We start from the raw sequence: 23391 nt of genomic DNA, 5'->3' as shown, positions 1-23391 counted from the left end.
CCCGCCCTCCTGTGGGTTCACCACCTGCAGAGGGGGCCATGGGGGTCGGGTGCAGAGAGGATTGGGTGGCAGTCGAGGGCGGGTGGCCCGACAGCCCGGTCCATGCTCACAGCCCCTGGCTGTTGGGACATGGAATGTCATAATACAGTATAAAATGTACTAAATAAACATAGATACATAAATATACTGGGTAACACAAAAAAGCATAAAGCGCTTGTTTCCATTGCGGTCCAACACAATTTCCCATTCTGATGCTTGGTTTGGACTTTTGCAGATCTACTTCATCATGTCTATATGTGCCCAGGTAAAGAAAAACCTATGGTCACATTTTTGTCAAAATAGAGTTGGCACCATTTTTTGGACTTACTAAGCTTTATCCCTTATTAACTATAGCAAATTACAAAAATAACCACAACTTTACAAGATACTGATATGCAAGAATATAGTAATGTCTGAGGCCCAATGGGTCAATCTTTATTTAATATTTTTTTTTTTTTCATTTTTCTCAAAATGAGAAAAATGTGACCAACTAGGTTCTTCCAGGCCAGGAAACAGATGTCTAAATGCATTGAGTTTCTTCCACATGATTGCTTGATTATATACTGTATTTACTTCAATGAGCAGTTGGACAGGTGTACCTAATAAAGTGGCTGATGAATGTAGCTATCAAATTTCATTGTAGCCACCCTTCTTCTTGCACCTTATCACTGCATAAACTTGTGTGCAAGAAGTCCATTAAAGCCATCAGAGATCTTCACGACATCTTTAAATCTAAGTGACCAATTTGGATATGTCAGTGATTTATATGATTTGTAATGAGGGTCAGCTGTGCCTCAGGTGAACGATTGTTGCCCTTTAACTGAGGGATTGTTGATTTGACTTTTTGATTAATAGTGTCCGTATGACAAAATGTTCTCAAACAAGACAAAGTGGTGAAGATTAGCACTCTGCACAAAAGCTCCTGGCATGTGAGGCATCATTGTATGCTTGGGATGGGAGCACATTGAATAATCTGTCAGGACAGAAAATGCACTCATGCACAATTCATTTAACATTTGTCATGTGGCAAATATGTGTTTGCTACAGACAAAACGTGGCTCATAAGAACGATGTTGGCCCATGCCCTAAATAAAAACATCGTGATGACAAGGTAGCACATGTTTTAACACGTTCCCTTCTCAAGATACGTTTTAATTGCCATGTCAGCCTATTTTGTTAGTTACTGAAACCCATTGCGTACCAGCCTGTCTAACCTGCTGAACCACATATTCCTGGATATAACATTCTTGGAACATTAAAGCCAGACTTCTTTTTTCCTTTGGCACAATGTTTTTTAATTTTACATTGTGTTTATCTTGATTGTAAGCTGCTGGTGCTGAATAAAGTCTTATCTTATCTTAAAGAATGAAACAGTATGGTTTTGGTTTCTGGTGGTGCTTTTCTCCAAAGTGCCAAACCTCTTTAATTCATTGTATTCAATTGTAATTCATATTTTAATTCCTGATATAGGGTTGTTTGATGTTATCAAACATGGTTCGGCAAACTGGAGGACAATACAGCTTAAGTCCAAAGCTCAAGACCAACCGTAGTATGTTCGCGAGATGCCTGTACTTTTGCAGCCATGCTTTTGAAGTTTTTTTTGTTTTGTTTTTTTTTACTCCAAGCACTTTAACTATTATTAATGAGTTATTGCAGTAATGGTAGTAGCAGTACTTCCTGCCGGTCTTTAAGTGTTGCAGCAGCATTGTGGTGTCAAACTGTCAAACTACAAATCAAGTGCTTGTCTTGCATCCAGACTCATGTCATTTCTCGATAACACTAATAATAGCATCAAAATGACAACACCTGACACAGGTATGTAACAACAACGCTTACTTCTGTTCAGTCACTCTCACACAAACACATGTGCACATGGAAAGCCTTACACACACTGCAGGGATTTTCCAGGTGTCCAGTTTTGACCTGACCTGTTTGTGATGCTCCACCCAGGACTAAACGCTGACTGTGAGTCTGCGATGCTTGTTTCTTTCTGGTCTCATGCTTTGAACAAAGCCCAGGTTGGCTGATAAGATGTAGGTCTGTCTGGTCCTCTGATCTCTTTTATAGAAGGGGCTGTTCACGTGGGTGATTAAGTAATTTGCTGTGATAGGTGTGTGGATCATGTTGCACACTGTTGCTCAGTTATGGAGATAGAACATTCAGAGAAAAGGTGAAAAAAATCCAACGTGCACATAATGTCCACGTGTAGAAGGAAACGTATTATATGGTGTTGAAGGAGAAAAGGATGTGCACGTTTCCTGCCGGGACAGTGGTGCAAAACTGACCTCAGACTCTTGGGCACCAGAGAGTCACCTTATACTCAGGTGTGACATTACACTGTGAGAAGTGCATGCTGGGAAAACTCACAAGACCACAGAGATGCAGGAAAGTTCCACAAATAGTGTTAAAACACAAAATGTATCAGAATCACATCCAACATAAAATGAATGGGTGGATGGATAAACATAAAATAACACGCAGTGCAAGCTTCACCCTTTTTGATTCACTGAGCCACTCCCTAGTTTCATATCTTTCATGTTAATAGTTCTCTTTGAAAATACATAAATATGTTCTTTTTCTATCATCAGATTAGAAATCCATGTGCAGCGGTACAGCATGCAAGGGTATTGTTTTCAGTCTGGTAATTCCATCCAAGTACTTACAAAGTAACTTGGAGTGCTTTGATTCAATTTGGACCAACCTTAGTGGAATGACAGAGGGTCAGTCAAACACAAAGTGACATGATATTTAGAAAAATCATTTGAAAGTCAAAGTGACATACCAAGATCAAATTTTAGGCCCAATGCTTATATTATAGGGGACATTTAGAATGGCTATTACAACCCCAATTCCAATGAAGTTGGGACATTGTGTAAAATGTAAATAAAAACAGAATACAATGGTTTTTCAAATGAGCAAATATTTGCACAAAACAATAAAGTTTATCAGTTTGAACATTACATATCTTGTCTTTGTGGTATATTCAACTGAATATAGGTTGAAGAGGATTTGCAAATCATTGTATTCTGTTTTTATTTACATTTCACACAACATCCCAACTTCATTGAAATTGGGGTTGTATGAGGAACTGGTCAAAGCTACACCAATGCTTCCGATTGAACACTAATATTAAGTCATAGATCACATTTCTACTGGTCACATAACCTTTCATCTTGGGTGACAGTGAAAGGTCAAACTCAAAACATAAATGCTCAATGTTCTCCCATGAAGCACTTTGTATATGAAAGGTGAAGCACGATATGCAGAACTTACCATATCTCACAGTATTTCGTGATTCAGCATCAAGAAATATACATTCTATTGATTTGTGATAATGTCACAAAAAGTGCCACATTTTCGTAAGGGGAGCACAAATTAATTTGAATACATTCCGTGACGGGAGCATGAATTAAAAAGTGATGCAGGGGAGTTTGGTAGGGTTAGGTTATGGTTAGGGGGAGGGGTAGGGTTAGTAATAGTAAGATTTAAAAAAAAATGTCATGAAAATGTGACTCATTTCATGATGGGAGCACGAAAAAAATGGTGACACTGGGTTGGCAGAACACATGTTTATTTGGCATTGAACTGCTTAATTCAAACAATTTGGAAGTAATATGGAGTAACACAGTGGTCAAATTGGGGATCATTCTGGGCAAAATTAATCAAATATCAAGTCCACACAGAACCATATATTAGGTTAACAGTAACTCAGAAATAAGCAATCTGCATGCAGTGGTGTCAAACGTTTACACTGTTTCTCTAAACCTGATTTGTTGTTTGACACATTAACCGAAAGAATCCATCATATTTAAACGTATTTAAGTGGAAATTCTCTCAGGTCATACAGACTTCTCATCCAGGTGTGCCGGCATGCACGCCAGGTTTTAGTTCCTGCCTGGACTCATGTCCGTACCTGTGTGCAGGTAGAACGCCTGCCAGGTGACTCACTGAGGGAGGAGGATGGGGAGCGAGAACTAGCAAGCAGGAAGAGAACGACGCAGAGAGGAAGGGAGGGAGAAGGAGTTGGGTGTGGTAAGACGCCTTGAGCACATTCCCTGAAATGGCCGCACCCACGTAACCTTTACACCTAACAGTGTATTTTGTCCGTGCATGTAGGCACACTCTTTTGTTTCTTCTCCCCTTTCACTACTTTTTCACTTTATTGCTGCACAACGACAGGATTGATATGACATTTCTAACTGCGTGCAGACACTCAGCTCTCGTTTCACCTCGTCAAGCGGGGTTGTGGATTTGCATAAAGTGGTGTAAACAGACAGGTGGAACCTCAGAGTCTCAGATCTGTATCAGAGCACATAAAGGTGCAAAGAAGATCCGGAGCACAGCACAAAGAGGCACACCCTGCGAGCGGGACTGAATGTACACTCACACCATGCGTAACGATCAGAGGCCAGGAAAGGAGGTTTTGTCTGACGTACACTGAAAAAAAAAAGTATAGTTGAACCAACTTAAATGAATTGTTTTAATTGGTAATATCTAAATGAATTAAGTTGTTTGAACTCAAGTTTGTAAGTTAGAGTTGATCTAACTTATTAAGTTCAAACAACTTAATTCATTTAGATTTTACCGACTGAAACAACATTTTATGTTGGTTCTTTTTTCAGTGTACAGGCACATACATGGTGGTATTCCTCTTCATGGTCACACAGTGGCTGCTGGTGTGTGTGTGTGTGTAACTGCCATAAAGAGAGAGAGAGCCAGACAGACAAAGGATTCAAACAAAAGAGATATTTACCACCAGTGCTAAATTGTAGTACAGTTCAACTTTCAAAAACAAACATCCCCAGATGGGAAGCAGTTGGAAAACTGGTCCAAAAGCGACAAGAACATGATGCCTTTTTGGAGATTGAAGATCAAGTAGGCGTGGAATTATGAATTGAGGGTGGAGCTGGGGAAAACTAATTCACTCACTCATCTTCAACCATTTATTTAGGATTGGGTCACTGGGGCTGGGGGAAACATTTTCCAGAAATGTGACCTCTAACCTGGACTGTATTGTGAAAAAGAAGGTTACTGCAAATTAAAATTTTGACCTGTTTCGGTTGCTCAGTCAGAAGCCAAGTTATAGCCAGTAAAACAATATGTGAATAATCAGTTTTAGTAGCCACAGTGGTCAGGTCAGGTTTCCTGATCATGCTACCTGTCTGTGTCCTTGGAGAAGAAAAATAATCTACATTGTCTCAGTCCACCCATCTGTTCCATCAGCTTTGGCTCAGGAAGTAACGTGCATTAGTTTGGACCCTTCTTGGTGGACTTCACCTGTTGGAGTGGTAATAATTTGAACCTCTCCTTCCTTCAGTCAAGCTGCAAATAAACATGAAATAATCCTTGTGCTTTTTCAGCAAATGTCTTCAAAGATTTGTGGGCACATGTAAGACATGTAGAGACACCGCATGTGGTTACTTGACCTGCAGCGTGCCTGGCCCGTATGCACTAAGCTTCACAAATCCATTGAAGAAGGAACTGAGCGGTACAGCCTGCAGGCGAGAAGCTGTTTTCACAGACGGTACACGTTGAGTCTGCTGATTCAGCACGAGCGTTTGGCTAGAGGGAAAACAACTCAAAGAAAAACAGACATACAGGCGGGTGGGTCATGGACTCACTACTTCATTTAGTCTCTCTTGAAATGGCTTCTATATATCAGCAGTGAAGCATTTTTATTCAAATGCTTCCATGATATCTGGATTACATTAGTAGTTTTTGTATTTTCAACGCCTTCTGTATGGAATAATGTTGGTGCCATGTATGGCTTCAAATTTCAATGAGTGGAATAAACTGCACAGCAGGGATTCAGCGCCCCAAAGCCCTACTGTTGGAACTGTACCTACATGTGTATCCTTCCGGGTCGTGAAGTTCACATAGTGGTGGCTGAATGTCAGTTTTTCCTCAGTGAGACCAACCAATGGGTGCAGTTCTAGCAACTAGGTGCTCAACAATGAGCAGCCTGGGTTCATGAAGGGACTCTAGTTTTTCTTGTCCCATTATCCACCCCCTAACCCCGTAAATCAACCACATTTAAAGGGAGCAGAAACACCCACTGATGCTGAAACTCCCACCATGACTAAAGAATGCCTATTTGTCCTTCACACAGAACTGTGGGGAACTGGAATTGGCTGTAAGACAAGTCATTGTTGGTAACTAACATAACTATCCCAACACTGTTGATAGGTCTGCTTGTTACATATAAGCCAGTTTGGGCTAGAGTTTGTGACGTGACTTCTAAATTCTCTGGAATGCTGGGATGCACTTTTGTGGGCTAGTTTGCAAAAGGCAGTCACTTTTGTTGGACCTGTTCCTTCTATTCACAGAATAACCAATATCCAAACTATTAAATAAAGCCAATTAAGGTTACTCATGCACTAGAATAATAACACTTATGAATGCATATATTCTTTCTATATTATTGTAAAGTTGTACAAATAAAGTGATTTCTTCAATTTTATTCATCCCTGCATGGACTGCATTGTATAATTCAATATTATTATTATTATTATTATTATTATTATTATTATTATTATTATTAACAGTGCTTCTTCTTCTTTTCAGATGACTTTTTGGTTTGTATATATCAATGGAAATTTTATAAAGTACTACACAATTAAAGAATGTTCACCTTTTACAACCAGAGGTATTACAATGTTTCGCAATCACGTTTCTAAATGCTCTGCTGATATTTGATAGTTGCATTGTTTGAAAGAAATCAGATTTTTATTTTTTATTTTTTTTTTGCACAAATTGCTGAAAATGAAATGCATGTCGTCAATGGGACAACTACACTTGAACTACTACAAAATAACAACGTGTTTTTCTGCATAGTATAGTGATATTATTGCATATTATAGTTAGTTACAACATATATTGCTGATAATATTAGTAAATTAATATGTGTACAATATCAGCCATAAAGAAATACTACCGTGAGGCTCATGCAAGTTTAACATAAACAGTTAAATCTTAAAATAAGCAGCAGTGGCCTAAGTGACCATCAGAATATTGTGATTAGCAACAAGACCCCACAAACAACTCAGTGGGCTTGTTTGTCTTTATTTTATGTTATTTCTTAAGCTGGTACCAGTGTAAACTAGGATAGCAAAAAATGCAGAAGAGTTCTTATGTGGGCAATACCTCACAAACAATACATGCTATCATTTTATAACTTACCAATAAAAAAAAATGTAATTAGGATAAACTGGTTAGTTAGGGGGCGGCACGATGGATTAGTGGTTAGCACTGTTGCCTCACAGCGAGAAGGTCTTGGGTTCAATTCCCGTGGCCTTTCTGTGTGGAGTTTGCATGTTCTCCCCGTGTTTGCGTGGGTTTCCTCCGGGTGCTCCGGTTTCCTCCCACATCCAAAGACATGCGGGTTAGGTGGATTGGAATCTTTAAAATTGTCCTTAGGTGTGCGTGTGGGTGTGTTTGTTTGTCTATTTGTGGCCCTGCGACAGACTGGCGTCCTGTCCTGGGTGTACCCCGCCTCATGCCCTATGACTGCTGGGATAGGCTCCAGCCCCCCGCAACCCTTAATTGGACTAAGCGATAGAAGATGGATGGATGGATGGTTAGTTAGGGATAACTTTGATGCAGCAGAACATTATCAAAAGAAGCGTTGTGTTGCCTATGTAATATCCCATAAATGTGTCTGCGCCACCCCTCACATTAGCGCTACCTAATGGACTGACATACATTAGCAACTGCAGGGAGAAACATAATGCCCAGTAGGTGGGCAAATATGAGATGAAATATGGAACAGTACAGGAAAACAACTCAGAATTAAAGAGAAGATAGAATGTCTGACTGGGGACAGTGACAAAACTTGTTGTCGGCACTATAAATAAATGAATAAAAAATGAATGAATGAATGAGACACTGCTTCAAAATGTTTTCAAACCCTTACAACACGCATGTTTTGAAGAATATGTGCCAAACTACTCAACCGAATGGGAAGGTAAATCCAAATTAAAGAATAAACAGAATGTGAACCAGTGGATGGTGCCAAAACTTTCAACAGCACTACAAAGGATTCAAAACAGCAGCAATTTATAATGGAAATATATATGCAAATTATGTGGCTACACTCACCGACAGAATGATTGCAGCTTGCCCTGCTAATCACAGGAAAATACTCACAGTTTTTCATGTGCCTGTCATGAAATGAGTCAAATTTTCATGACAGAGCTTTTTTTAACTCATTATTACTAACCCTACTCCTACCCCCAACCCTAACCATAACCACCCAACCCCCCACTTCACTTTTAATTTCGTGCAGCCATCACGGAATGAATTAGAATGAATTTGTGCTGCTGTGACAAAAATGAGGCACTTTTCATCACAATATCACGAACCAATAGATTAATGTATATTTCGTGCTGCTGAATCACGACTTACCGTGAGACCAGATTGACAGTAGCTGGCCATGTTCTTTCAAATGATGAGTCCCCTTAATATCCTGAAAATTAAAAAAAAAAAAAAAGGTTATATCATTTTGGATGTAGAGTGAATTTTTTTTGTAAGTGGGCAGCGTGATCAATGCACTTGCCTCCTAAACAGAAAGTCCCTGGTTCAAGTCCACTCCTACCCCATTCTCCATGTAACATAGTCACGTCAGGAACAGTATGTGGTGTAAAACCTGTGTCAACATGCATATCCATATCATATCTGCTGTTGTGATCCTGAGTGACAAAGGTTTAGCCGAAACAAATGCAGCACAGCGCAAGTTCTACCAGAAGACTCATGATTCAGAGTCTCTCACAATCAGCTAATTGACTTCAGCCACAAACATAATCCAAACAGGTGTTACCATTAATCATCACCACAGACCAATAAGACGGAGGCATGTCCTTTAATAGCTTCAACATCTCACTCAACTCTGTTTTACCAGTTATCTGCCTGACGTTCCCTCCACCACCCCACCACCACCAATTGGTCCCCACCCTCTGTGGGTGATGGGCTCCACCCTCTGCCTCCTCCATCAGCAGATTACAGGAGTCTCTGCTCATCCTTCTGCCGCAACGGAGACAGAGGCCAAAAAAAATTTGAACGCTGCACTCACCTATGTATTAAATCATTTTCTTTAACCTGATGAGTCCAATGGTAGAACTTGACCCTCATGGATTATTTCCTCAACTACTTAAAAAAGGATTTCTCACAGATGAAGCAGCTGCCAAAGGTGAGTGCAGCACTTAGAGGATTGATTGCTAATTGGTTTGCTAATTACGACTGCTTGCTTGTTTGTTTCAGCAAACCTGGCAACACTGAATGCTGAATGATTTGGCAGTGGTGACTTATATCAACCCCCCTGACCCTTGATTGGAGTAAGTGGAAATAGAAAATTACACTGGCTGGGAAGTGTAAAAACACTTTTACAAACAGAACACTTTTACAATGAGTCCTGAAACAAATTTACAAGACAGATTCTGAAGGAAGGGGAATGTACCAAACGCCCAGCGTGACTGAAGGGTGTCTGTCCTTTGGTACATTCCCCTTCCGTCAGAATCCCACATTTGTAAATTTGTTTCGAGGCTTCTTGTCAGAGGTGGGACAAAGTCACTGTTAAGTTGTGAATCGGCAAGTCTCAAGTCACAAGTCTCAAGTCAGCTTGCAAACAATTGGTGGCCATAATGACTTAAGACTTGACTTGAGACTTGCCGATTCATGACTTGCTGGTGACTTCGTCCCACCTCTGCTTCTTGTAAAAGTGTTCTACCGTTTGTAAAAGTGCTTTTGCACTTCCCAGCCACTGCAGGAAATGAAACTTCTTTTCCATGTCAGTGATCCTTTCAAAACAAGATGAGTAGTTGAGATATTCAAAAGGTGCCCAGAACCTTTGTGTTGAAAAAGGTGGTCTGAGCTGGTCTACTCAGCCCCTGTTTTCTGGGCATATCTGGCTCCTCTTGTCCTCATTGTCATCAGTAACCAACCTTGACGTTGATTCCAGCATTTTTGAAATATGCCCGCACCAACAAACTTCCAATGACGTTCTCCTCCTCGGTGATCGACGGGAAAGGGGCGGGGCGTGGCGGCTGGGAAAGCCCTGCCTACACTCGCTGTCGCCGTGTCTCCTTCCTCATTCACACAGCTGCTCTGAGGCGCACACAGGCGGCAGCCCCGGACCGGAGTACGCGCACGGCACGGGCCTGGTGGTGTGCGCAAAGCTGCGCCGGTTGGCACCGGATGGTCCGCAACGGGACTTTGGGTGGAGTTTTTGACTCGAACCAAAGGAATGTGAAGCACGGAGAAGAAGAGCGGGCGGTTTGCACAGAGTTCGATACCCCATCCGCACAAAGAAGAAGGAGTTGTATAACAAAGATAAGGAGGTACGAAAATGGAAATAAGAGAAGAAGTGACGCGCAGCTTTGGACGAAAGAACTGTCGGTACAAAGGTTCTGTTCTATTTTAACCTTTTCAGCGCTTCCTTTGTATGAATGGATTTATTATTTTTTTTTTTTTAAGTAAAAACGTTTGTGAACAAATAGCCTTCAGGATGAAGTCATCCAGGTGGCTCCTGATCAGGGTTGTAATTACAGTGTAAGTACACAGATGGTGGCATTAACATACAGTGCTGCCCTCTTTGCACTCCATTCAATCTAAACTAGAACAAAACTGGATCATGTGCACACACACACACACACACACACACACACACACACACACACACACACACACACACACACACACACACACACACACACACACACACACACACACACACACACACAATTATTAACCCACTTCAGCTCCACATCCCTGCAGATATCTGCTCAGACTTCAGTCCAGCTGTTTTTGCAGCTTTGAGCCAAAGCAGCAATTAAAACTAACCTTTACAGGCTTTTAGTTGATTCCCTTAAAATGAGTCACAGGCTAGGAATAGTCCCAACATGTGGCACTCATTTGAGGGAAATTGTCTTTTATTTATTTTTGGATTGTAGATTTTGTGTCAACCCCCCGCAATGCCTCAGTTTGATATTAGTCTTCATTATGCATGTGGATCTAACAGGTTTACTGCTGGATGTCTGTGGGAGATGGACAGCAAAGTGGAAAAATTCCTTACACTTTTTATATTCGGTTTTCCACACACAAGAAAAAACGCAGACGTTAAGGCGCATGGAACAGATGACAAGGCCTCACTCTGAGGCTTTTTTAATGAAAGGATAAAAGGGATACTGTGTGCTCTCCCCCTGACCCTGATCTGTCTGTTGTGAGGCCTTCAGCAGTCACGGCGTTGATGATATGTAGAGACAAGCCACTGTCTTACCTCATGTGTTTGTTCATTTAACAACACAGGCCCTGAGCGCTCCTGACAGGAGGCTACAGGCTCGTCCCTCCAAACCTGTTTTCAGGTATTCCTTTGTCACTCTGTTCACACCGAATTATCCCCCAGCACAAATCCACCAACGAGGCATTCAAGATCAGTTGTAGTGTTTGTTTTGTGAGGTGTGTTCCCAAACATCTGTGAGACAGAAAATAGAAAGAGCGTAAAAGGTCGAGGGAATCAGAAGGTTGTTGGAGTTTACTCAGTTTAACATTAACTTTTTTTATGATAAATCCATCTGTGGATTATTTTTGAGGACTGGCCAATTTATTGTTTAGTGTAGGTTACTAGCGTCTTCTTCAAAACTGCTTTTTTTAATGAACCAAAATCTGTAGATAATTTAAAGGCTTTTAACAACTAGTTAATTTACTCAGTTTACGCCAGTGTACAGCTGTGTTGGAGATATTTAAAACAAGTGTAAAACCAGATGAATGCATGCATTTTTAAACTGGTTGGTGCCCTCTTGATACAGAATAGTTTGAAACCAGTTTAAAACTGCATTAAAATCCAATTTGATACATTTTAACATGGGTATAAAGTTGTTTTAATCCAGGATAGTGTAATATACAATGAACGGTCTGTCTGTGGTACACAACAGTTTAAAAACAGTTGAATGCTTATCTCATTTTACCACTGGTTTGAAGCCACTTAAAACCTGTTCAAAATCAGTTGAAATGTTTAAAAAATGTTATGCCTGTTAACTTAAAACCCCCTTGATGTGCAACTGAAACCAGTTAAAGCCACACTTTTGCATTGCCCATGGGGGATCCATGGGCTCTAGATTGGGTAGTGTTTATAAAAGAGGTATGATATTTTTGTGTTAAGGGTGGTAATAAATTAAGCAAAGCTTGTATGAGTTGGAATGGCATGTGAGTCCAGAATTTTTTTAGAACCTTGACCTCAACAATTTTTAGTAGAACTCTACCCTTTTATTTCATGTTAACTGTGTAAATTTTAAATGTTAATTTATCCTGTCTTAATGTATTTATAAATGATTTAGGTTCTTGTTATCATATACACTATTATTATTATTATTTCTACTTCTATTTTGTCATTTGATTTTTAAATGGCCACAATGAAATAAGTGTTTTCACTTTCTTGTGTCATCCATGTATTTTTAATTTGCAATTATCTTATGCACTTACATTGAACATAAAATCACTCACCACACTCACACTTGTAACATAAAGATGACTTCCTACCCCTTAGCTAAAATTCCTAATTTCTCCAAGAATATTTGTCCTATCAACTTTCCATTTTTGCAGCATTCATTTTTTGACCCAAAATACATGCCCAAAAGGATGCTAAATGGCAAATGTCAGCTTTCCCCAGTTTTGCGTGACTGAAGCCACACACACACACACACACACACACACACACACACACACACACACACACACACACACACACACACACACACACACACACACACACACACACACACACACACACACACACACACACACACACACACACACACACACACACACACACACTCAGAGGCCACTTGGCTATTATAATATAGAATTGGATCTCATTCAGCCACATTAAATCTAGTTTCATATATTTTATTGTTGTATGAAGTTGTTGTGAAGTCATCTGTCTGTGGCATAGAAGGGGGTGGTGACCAGGTGGTTAGTGCACTTGGCTTCAGTGTGGAAGGTTCTTAGTTAAAACCCCACCCTGCCACATTTCTCCAGGCAGTGTGGAGTTGTGCCAGGAAGGGAATCCAGTATAAAACCTGTGTCAAATCAACATGTAGGTCCACCTTGGATTTGCTGTAGTGACCCCAAGTGAAAACAAAGTAGCACCCCATTTTCTATACACGCTTACTCCAATTAAGGGTCACGCCCGGGTTGGAGCCTATCCCAGGAGTCATAGGGCATGAGACAGGGTACACCGTGGACAGGACGCCTGTCTGTACAGCCGAAACATGTTTATTTCTAATTTAGACAGATTATATTCATCTTTAACCATCTTACTACTGGCTTGGAGCCTTTAAATCCAGTTCAAAGTCATCAGCGAGGTTTAAAACATTTAAAACTGATTGAAACTCTTTGATACAAAACAGAAACCAGTTAAAACCACACACTTCAATTCAAAACACATTTAAAGAAGTTTAAAGTCATTTTAACTCCTCTGTGGCAACAGTTTAAACCAGTTTATGACTAACACAGACACATTATATTCAGATCATCACTGATTCCGATGGGCTGCCAACAATGACCATATTCAGATTAAACTATTTTAAAGCACCATACAATTACTTGGGGGGGGGGTGATGGTCTAGTGGTTAAGCGTTGGGCTTGAGACCAGAGGATTCTCAGGTCAAATCCCAGCCTGACCGGAAAATCACTAAGGGCCCTTGGGCAAGGTCCTTAATCCCCTAGTTGCTCTCGGTGTGTAGTGAGTGCCTTGTATGGCAGTACGCTCACATTGAGGTGAATGTGAGGCATTATTGTAAAGCACTTTCAGCATCTGATGCAGATGGAAAAGTGCTATATAAATGCAGTCCATTTACCATTAAAGTCTGTTAAAGTCATTTTATACCAAATAACTGAAAAGGACCAAATACTCACATTTTTAAGTCAAGGTTTTGACCCTTTGCTGCAATGATAATCAGCAATACATTATCTATTATATTAATTGGCAACTATTTTGATCATTGATTATTCATTTGGGGGGATTTAAAGTAATACAAATTCTTTGATTTCAGCTTCTTAAAGGTGAATATTTTCTGGTTAATGTTAAGAGATGCTTTACTCCTATCCGGCAGTAAACTGAATATCTTTGTGCTGTTGACAAAAGACATTTGAAGGTGTCCTCTCAGATTATGGATAACATTGATAGACTTTTTTTTTTTCACATTTTTTGATATTAATCCAGAAAAAAATGCTTGATGAATCAGTTATGAACATAATCGTCAGTTGTGGCCCTATAAGTGATTGAAACAATGGGCCGATTGTTAAAATAGCCTGACAGTTATTTTTCTGTTAATAGACTCATCAGATTTGTGGCGTTTATGTTTGACAGTTTGTGTCCTGTTGCTCTGATTCACATGTCGGGGCAGATAGAGGCATCCACTCCCTGAACTACCTTTTCGCTGTGTCGTCTCATGAACAGCGTCCATGCAGGAATGCTGAGAATGAACTATGCACACACTTAGCGAGCACATCTCAATATTGCGCAGCTTCCAATGGCTGCTGGGGTGCTTTTGTTCCCCCACTCGTTGTCTACGCTGGCTTTAGGGCATGCACATCCTTTTGCACATGAGGAGAAATCATGTGGTCACTTATATTCGTGCACTACTTCCACCAGTTTGACGCTTGCTGTTGTTGCTACAACAGAAAACAATGCAGCAGGATTTGTTTGACTACACCAGTCAGCCTGTTTGTTGGCTTGTTGCATTGTGTCGCTTGATTCCACAGTGACCCACGGGTCAAGGAAGTGACGATAAGGCTATGCTTTAGTCATTTGTGAGCGCTCCACTGATCTCATGCTCACCTCAGGTGTGACTTTTTGTAACAGAAAGAAGAGCAACGCAATGCACCTGCAGCTGTTTTAGTTTGTTGTGTGTCCACCACATGTTACTTTACAGTTAAAATGTGGCTCGCGTTTGTTCCCTACGTTTGCAACAGTTATAACGTCGCCTCAGGTATGCAGCTTTCTGCAGCCGCAGCACAACGCCTTCATACAGCGAGCAACCGTCAGGCCGCTGCTGGACTGAACCAAAATGAATGTGAAATTATTCAGTGTAAGCAAACAAAAATTTCTGCATCTGCTATGGAAGTTTAAAATGTGGAACACCACACTGCAAGACTTTATTTCTATGGCAAGAAATGAGTCAGAAAGCAGGATGTCAGCCATTTTGGTATTGGATGAATCACCACAGTGCGGTGTCACAAGTTAAACCGAGGCTATAGGCCTGGCCAGGCCACTCTGTGACTCACCAGGCCATGGAATAATACTGGTTCTCCTTTTGATTACAAGTTAGGATGTGGACGTTGAAGTCGCATGTTGAGAATGTGGTGGAAGTTTACAGAAAATACTTCTTAAGCAGGCACAAAACAACAGTCAACTACAGCAGGCAGGACAATCTGTCTCTGGGGCAAAATATCACATGCAGGCTCCTGACATTTATGTTATTTATGTTTCCATTTTACTTTGGCTGCTTCAGCAGTTTGGTGATTGTTCACCCAGAACACCAACAGCAAACGGACCATTCATTATGCAGCTGTCAGGTCAACATGAAATATCAATGAGGGAGGGTGTCCTGGTTGGATCAGTCTGTTTATGTGATGGAGTCCAGCCTGGAAACTGATTTTTCATTACATTTTTACCCGAGGCCATCAAATATGGCCATCGGGTATTACGAAGACTTTGCGTCAGTCCGTCTGTCTGTCTGTCTGTCCATCTGTCTGTCTGTCTGTCTGCCTGTCTGTCTGTGCTCATTATAAGTCCAGTCCTATTATGGCCAGAGTCTTCAAATTCACAGGGAACATTCTTTGGACACAGACCTCGGACAAGTTCAAAGCTGGCTAACCTTGACCTATTTTAAGAGGTTAAAAAGTCAGATTCTGTTTCATTCCATTCCGCTCAGTTTTTTTTTCTTTTAGGGACGGGGATGACAGCCAATCAGAGTAGAGTGGCACCGTGAAGTCGGTGGCTGCTCTAGCTAGCTAAAAACTCCATTTCATTTGTGTGTAAATACAACCTCTTTGTCATATATTATGTAAAAGCTAGCGAGAAATAAACACTTCTAAAACTGAAAACACTGTTTTTGTCACCAGATAACATCATCATCATCATCATCATCAATTTTATTTATATAGCGCCAAATCACAACAAACAGTTGCCCCAAGGCGCTTTATATTGTAAGGCAAAGCCATACAATAATTACGTAAAAACCCCAACGGTCAAAACGACCCCCTGTGAGCAAGTACTTGGCAACAGTGGGAAGGAAAAACTCCCTTTTAACAGGAAGAAACCTCCAGCAGAACCAGGCTCAGGGAGGGGCAGTCTTCTGCTGGGACTGGTTGGGGCTGAGGGAGAGAACCAAGAAAAAGATATGCTGTGGAGGGGAGCAGAGATCAATCACTAATGATTAAATGCAGAGTGGTGCATACAGAGCAAAAAGAGAAAGAAACAGTGCATCATGGGAACCCCCCAGCAGTCTAAGTCTATAGCAGCATAACTAAGGGATGGTTCAGGGTCACCTGATCCAGCCCTAACTATAAGCTTTAGCAAAAAGGAAAGTTTTAAGCCTAATCTTAAAAGTAGAGAGGGTGTCTGTCTCCCTGATCCGAATTGGGAGCTGGTTCCACAGTAGAGGAGCCTGAAAGCTGAAGGCTCTGCCTCTCATTCTACTCTTACAAACCCTAGGAACTACAAGTAAGCCTGCAGTCTGAGAGCGAAGCGCCCTATTGGGGTGATATGGTACTATGAGGTCCCTAAGATAAGATGGGACCTGATTATTCAAAACCTTATAAGTAAGAAGAAGAATTTTAAATTCTATTCTAGAATTAACAGGAAGCCAATGAAGAGAGGCCAATATGGGTGAGATATGCTCTCTCCTTCTAGTCCCCGCCAGTACTCTAGCTGCAGCATTTTGAATTAACTGAAGGCTTTTCAGGGAACTTTTAGGACAACCTGATAATACTGAATTACAATAGTCCAGCCTAGAGGAAACAAATGCATGAATTAGTTTTTCAGCATCACTCTGAGACAAGACCTTTCTAATTTTAGAGATATTGCATAAATGCAAAAAAGCAGTCCTACATATTTGTTTAATATGTGCTTTGAATGACATATCCTGATCAAAAATGACTCCAAGATTTCTCACAGTATTACTAGAGGTCAGGGTAATGCCATCCAGAGTAAGGATCTGGTTAGACACAATGTTTCTAAGATTTGTGGGGCCAAGTACAATAACTTCAGTTTTATCTGAGTTTAAAAGCAGGAAATTAGAGGTCATCCATGTCTTTATGTCTGTAAGACAATCCTGCAGTTTAGCTAATTGGTGTGTGTCCTCTGGCTTCATGGATAGATAAAGCTGGGTATCATCTGCGTAACAATGAAAATTTAAGCAATGCCGTCTAATAATACTGCCTAAGGGAAGCATGTATAAAGTGAATAAAATTGGTCCTAGCACAGAACCTTGTGGAACTCCATAATTAACCTTAGTCTGTGAAGAAGATTCCCCATTTACATGAACAAATTGTAATCTATTAGATAAATATGATTCAAACCACCGCAGCGCAGTGCCTTTAATACCTATGGCATGCTCTAATCTCTGTAATAAAATTTTATGGTCAACAGTATCAAAAGCAGCACTGAGGTCTAACAGAACAAGCACAGAGATGAGTCCACTGTCTGAGGCCATAAGAAGATCATTTGTAACCTTCACTAATGCTGTTTCTGTACTATGATGAATTCTAAAACCTGACTGAAACTCTTCAAATAGACCATTCCTCTGCAGATGATCAGTTAGCTGTTTTACAACTACCCTTTCAAGAATTTTTGAGAGAAAAGGAAGGTTGGAGATTGGCCTATAATTAGCTAAGATAGCTGGGTCAAGTGATGGCTTTTTAAGTAATGGTTTAATTACTGCCACCTTAAAAGTGTGTGGTACATAGCCAACTAATAAAGATAGATTGATCATATTTAAGATTGAAGCATTAAATAATGGTAGGGCTTCCTTGAGCAGCCTGGTAGGAATGGGGTCTAATAGACATGTTGATGGTTTGGATGAAGTAACTAATGAAAATAACTCAGACAGAACAATCTAAGAGAAAGAGTCTAACCAAATACCGGCATCACTGAAAGCAGCCAAAGATAACGATACATCTTTGGGATGGTTATGAGTAATTTTTTCTCTAATAGTTAAAATTTTATTAGCAAAGAAAGTCATGAAGTCATTACTAGTTAAACTTAAAGGAATACTCGGCTCAATAGAGCTCTGACTCTTTGTCAGCCTGGCTACAGTGCTGAAAAGAAACCTGGGGTTGTTCTTATTTTCTTCAATTAGTGATGAGTAGTAAGATGTCCTAGCTTTACGGAGGGCTTTTTTATAGAGCAACAGACTCTTTTTCCAGGCTAAGTGAAGATCTTCTAAATTAGTGAGACGCCATTTCCTCTCCAACTTACGGGTTATCTGCTTTAAGCTGTGAGTTTGTGAGTTATACCACGGAGTCAGGCACTTCTGATTTAAAGCTCTCTTTTTCAGAGGAGCTACAGCATCCAAAGTTGTCTTCAATGAGGATGTAAAACTATTGACGAGATACTCTATCTCACTTACAGAGTTTAGGTAGCTACTCTGCACTGTGTTGGTATATGGCATTAGAGAACATAAAGAAGGAATCATATCCTTAAACCTAGTTACAGCGCTTTCTGAAAGACTTCTAGTGTAATGAAACTTATTCCCCACTGCTGGGTAGTCCATCAGAGTAAATGTAAATGTTATTAAGAAATGATCAGACAGAAGGGAGTTTTCAGGGAATACTGTTAAGTCTTCAATTTCCATACCATAAGTCAGAACAAGATCTAAGATATGATTAAAGTGGTGGGTGGACTCATTTACATTTGGAGCAAAGCCAATTGAGTCTAATAATAGATTAAATGCAGTGTTGAGGCTGTCGTTCTCAGCATCTGTGTGGATGTTAAAATCGCCCACTATAATTATCTTATCTGAGCTAAGCACCAAGTCAGACAAAAGGTCTGAAAATTCACAGAGAAACTCACAGTAACGACCAGGAGGACGATAGATAACAAATAAAACTGGTTTTTGGGACTTCAAATTTGGATGGACAAGACTAAGAGTCAAGCTTTCAAATGAATTAAAGCTCTGTCTGGGTTTTTGATTAAATAATAAGCTGGAATGTAAGATTGCTGCTAACCCTCCGCCTCGGCCCGTGGTACGAGCATTCTGGCAGTTAGTGTGACTCGGGGGTGTTGACTCATTTAAACTAACATATTCATCCTGCTGTAACCAGGTTTCTGTAAGGCAGAATAAATCAATATGTTGATCAGTTATTATATCATTTACTAACAGGGACTTAGAAGAGAGAGACCTAATGTTTAATAGACCACATTTAACTGTTTTAGTCTGTAGTGCAGTTGAAGGTGCTATATTATTTTTTCTTTTTGAGTTTTTATGCTTAAATAGATTTTTGCTGGTTATTGGTGGTTTGGGAGCAGGCACCGTCTCTACGGGGATGGGGTAATGAGGGGATGGCAGGGGGAGAGAAGCTGCAGAGAGGTGTGTAAGACTACAACTCTGCTTCCTGGTCCCAACCCTGGATAGTCACGGTTTGGAGGATTTCAGAAAATTGGCCAGATTTCTAGAAATGAGAGCTGCTCCATCCAAAGTGGGATGGATGCCGTCTCTCCTAACAAGACCAGGTTTTCCCCAGAAGCTTTGCCAATTATCTATGAAGCCCACCTCATTTTTTGGACACCACTCAGACAGCCAGCAATTCAAGGAGAACATGCGGCTAAACATCTCTGAAGTGAATTACAAGACATTACGCAGACATTAGCATGGTGACATCAAAGGCTGCTCTAGCTAGCTGCAAACTCCATTTTGTTTGTAAATATAACCTCTTTGTCATATATTATGTAAAAGCTAGCAAGAAATAAACACTTCTAAAACTGAAAATGCTGTTTTTGTAATCTGGTAACACCTCTGGAGTGATTTACAAGACATTTCGCAGACGTTAGCATGGTGACATCACAGGCTGGTCTAGCTAGCTGCAAGCTCCATTTCATTTGTGTGTAAATATAACCTCTTTGTCATATATTATGTAAAGACTAGCGATAAATAAACACTTCTAAAACTGAAAATGCAGTTTTTGTAACCTGATAACACCTCTGGAGTGATTTACAAGACATTTCTCGGACGTCACTGTGCGAGTTAACTTCCGTTAACTCAAAGCTAACTTCTGCACTTGTCAAAAGCTCATGTATGTGCACATGCATGTCCTCCTGCAGACGCCGTTAAAATGTAAATATTGTTTATGATTGATTGACTGATTGATAGAGGGGCTTTATTCAACAGAACACAACACTCGTACAGCTGAGGGTATTTTAGCGTTACGTTATATTTTAATATCTAAACTAAGCATGAATGCTTTCTTACCAGCAAGAGCATCTCTTAATATGTTAGAAGTAAGTTACTCATAAAATAATTTAGACATGCCAAATAATGAACAAGCAGCAGAGAAAGGAATTAGAAATTAAACTAACAAGTTTCTTTAAAGCAACATGTAACTTCAAAACTAGAAAGATGGAGAGAGAGAGAGAGAGACAGACAGAGACTACATCCTCACAGGATCATTTGTGCTGGATGAAACAATCAGAAAACAACAGTCTATTTCTTTGATTAATACATTTCTGTGCGTAAACGCTCACTCGCTCTCTCTCACGGACCCCATTCATTGCCTAACTCGCTCAACCATCTCCTTGGCCATGACAGGAGAGAGCAAAGGTCAGCGATGAGTTCAGGGACTTGCAGCCTCTGTCTGTCCCAACATGTGAATCAGAAGCAAACTATCAAACATAAACTCCACAAATTATTATCTGATGAGCCCATCAACAGAAAATTAACTGTCAAACTATTTTAACAATTATCTCATTGCAGATTTTCAGCTTTATTTGGTTTAAAATGGCTTTAACAGATTTTATGTAATTATATGGTGCGCTAAAATAGTTTAATCTGAATGTAATGTGTCTATATTTGCCATTATTGGCCTCTGTGTAATGGATATTACTGTTGTGTGGGCCGCTGAAGAGGAGGTACTGCTGGCCCACCACCACCAGAGGGCGCCCTGCCTGGAGTGCGGGCTCCAGGCACCAGAGGGCGCTGCCGCCTTATGGGAGCAGCCTGGGTGACAGCTGTCACCCATCACTGGACACAGCTGTTCCACTCAGCACAGAGGTATATCAGGAGGACGGCGTCTCCACCTCAGTGCCGAGATATCGCCTTTAGACTGAGGTAACGTTCTCTGCATTTATATTCTGACTAACTAGCTAAAAGACTTGTTAAACCTTTTCAGGACAGCTGATTACTGTAAGCTAAATTGCTTGGATAAGTACTCACCTGCCTGCCATATTGTGACTAGAGGTGGAGGCGGCTTCTCCCCTCTCCGTTACTGGGTGCTGTCGCATCCACGCCTGTGTTGTTGCTCTCTCCCGCCAGCAGTACCGGATCCGACGAGCGGAGGCAGTGGCCACCTGGGAATTCGGGACTTGGCGGTTCCAGTATTTCCAGGGTTCGGTGGCAGAGGAGATCTGGGTGGTTTCGGTTCGACTGAGACGGACGTCTCCTACCTTCGAGCCTGCCCACACGACACCTGCGGATTCGACCCCAAATTGTGATTGTTGTATTCATTGTGCTCGTTTCACAATAGTAAACCTTGTTATTCACCTTCCTCCATTGTCCGTTCATTGCGCCCCCTGTTGTGGGTCCGTGTTCCTACACTTTCACAACAATTACCAAATTATAACAAAATTCCATCTTAAACATGAACTGCTTGCAAGAATTCAATACGACAAAGTGCAGTCTTACTGGTGGCAATCATAGGAACATTTCAATTTAATGATATTTATCTATACAGCACCAGTATCACAATATTGACTCGCTCACGGTAATGTCCCTGCCAGTTTGCTTTCGCGTCAGATCATTTGGTGGCATGACAATACGCGGCTGTCGATGTTGTTTTACCATAGAGATACATTATTTATTTGGGAGTGGTACTTGCGCTTGAATTCTAGATTTAAGCAATTATTTGTTTGAATTGAGTTATATTTCTGTTGATGGGGCCTTAATGTGAACTTCAACTATTCAGAGGGGTTGGGTAATATCACCCGGGAGCGACATAAAACCAAATGAGCAGCAGCAGCAGGAGGGCTGGCATCTTGTCTGTACCAGCTCAAAGCTGGACGATGGAAAAATGATCCCACACAATAGCTAGATGTTAAATATCCTGATATTTATTCCTACCTCATAGACACGCCTTGTATTTATGACAGTAATTTGTAATTTTTTTTGTCATTTATGTCATGTATGCATTGTGAATTACTGGTCTGCCTCAGGAGGATGATTATTTACCCCCAAAGTAACGCATGATACTCACTGATGTGATGCATAATCCTCTTGGTGTGTCATCATTATGCTTTATGAAATACCGGCCTGTGCCGAGGAGGGCCATGCTGCCCAAATTTTGCATTCTTTGTTTAGTTTTTAATATTGTGATGGATTGTAATTTTCTTTCTCGCTTTGTTGGTACAACCCACTGCCTTGCATTGCCCAGGCATTTAAAAGAAAACAAAAACAGTGGCTAAAATGTAAAAAAAACTTGCATCTAATTAAACTGTCCACTACTTAAACAATGCACCCAGCTCGATTAGTGTCACGCCAGCCGGCGTTGCTAAGCGCGTTGCTAAGACCTCACAGATGGAGTGCCCGGATGTGCAACTGAGTCAATAAGTTGCCCCAAGGCGCTACACATAAGTGGTCTAACGTTACCGACCCCTTGTGTGAGCACATAATTCCATATGTTTTACCAGGAGGTGGCCTAAAAAACTTCCCTAAATCACCTCTGAGTTGTCCAGCCACACACTGTAAGTTAAAAGATACTTCTGTTTTTCAGAACAATGAGCATTTATGGGTACGTACTGTCTTACCCCACCCCAGTAAACAGTAAAAATTAAGTCTTTAGCATCAGTAAGGACCTGCAGATGAAATCCAACATTATCCTGAAGTAATAGATGAGTCAGTTGAGCTGATCAAAAATGCAACTAGGAATCACATAAAAACAGAAACACAGACTCATCAGTGGTGACGTCAGCTTTAAAGTGGAAAGAGTTCCCCTGCAGGCTGTGTCAAAGATATTTGTCCAGGCTGAACCAGTTTGTCCATCACAACTCAGAAAAACCAACTGATGGCTCAGTGCAGACTCAGGCTACATGTGTCATTAAATACCCATCGTAACTGTTTGTATATTTCATGCTTTATTGTTTTTTGCATC

At 40.7% G+C, this 23391-nt stretch overlaps 1 protein-coding gene across 5 annotated transcripts in view; it reads left to right on the top strand.

Moving 5' to 3' along the window:
- Positions 1–10108: 10108 nt before the first annotated feature.
- The window catches only part of fam83hb (family with sequence similarity 83 member Hb), a 33386-nt gene continuing 20103 nt past the window's right edge, over positions 10109–23391 (top strand). For 2 of the 5 annotated variants that reach the window (XM_034160329.1, XM_034160324.1), the window contains exon 1: positions 10109–10370. The gene's annotated coding sequence lies outside the window, so the exon portion shown is untranslated. The other 3 variants (XM_034160327.1, XM_034160325.1, XM_034160328.1) reach the window with 3 other exon arrangements.

Source organism: Thalassophryne amazonica, chromosome 20, assembly GCF_902500255.1.
Source record: "Thalassophryne amazonica chromosome 20, fThaAma1.1, whole genome shotgun sequence".
Classification (NCBI taxonomy): Eukaryota; Metazoa; Chordata; class Actinopteri; order Batrachoidiformes; family Batrachoididae; genus Thalassophryne; species Thalassophryne amazonica.
Note: the sequence above shows the minus strand (reverse complement) of the source record. Positions and strands in the feature narration are given on the sequence as shown.